We start from the raw sequence: 876 nt of genomic DNA on the forward strand, positions 1-876 counted from the left end.
ATGAGACAACTTAACGGAACGGACATTCTTTTCTTTTCGGAAACGAGAGTGATGATAAAAATGATAAGCTGCTGTATGGTGTTTTTTTTTTGTTGCCTGCCACCGTCTGCATTCCCTGCCATACAGCAAGGTGTTCAGCCTACATTCAACCCCCCCCGCCCTCGGCCGGTCACAGGCACAGCGCATGGGGAGATGCAGCGGTAGGGCAAGCCCTGCAGCTGTGCGCCGACCCAGTCACCCGGGCACCGCCGCTGCGTCGAACAGTGCTCATACACACACACGCTCACACAGCAGCGGCCGTTGCGCCGGTCGCCACCCGGTGCACCCGCCACGGGGCCGGGCTCGGGCACCCCCACACCAGTGGGCAGTGTGAGGGCGGGGGCGCGATGCCTTTCGAGCCACCTCCACACTCCGCCCATCACATGAACGGCACGGACGCGTTCGCTGACCGCAGGGCGCGGCGACGCCACGCTCACCAGGACATGGCCGCCCGGCATCAGCGGGGATGCATTGCTGTGGCTCCGCTACGCCGTAGGCGCTTGGCTCGGCCACCACCAGAGGCGGCTCCGCAGTGGCAGGGGATAGGGGCGAGGGGCTGCTTGGCTTTTTCCACACACAATGCGTGGGGGCGCTGGACCCTGCGACACCACGCACTGAGGTGTCGCCCCGTCCTCATGGAGAGTCGGCACGCAGCTGGAAAAAAAGTATAGTGATGCAGTGACACTCTCGCTGCTATTTGGGCCGCTGAGGCATACGACGGCAGCATCGGCGGCGCGCCGCGAGGCACCAACGTGGTTCTGAGGCATGCGTGCCCCGCAAGGTCGAGTCGAGCTCGACGTTCGGGGTCTGACCTTACCCGAGGTCACCGCTGGCGAG

This window comes from Leishmania donovani, chromosome 36 (assembly GCF_000227135.1).
Source record: "Leishmania donovani BPK282A1 complete genome, chromosome 36".
Taxonomy (NCBI): Eukaryota; Euglenozoa; class Kinetoplastea; order Trypanosomatida; family Trypanosomatidae; genus Leishmania; species Leishmania donovani.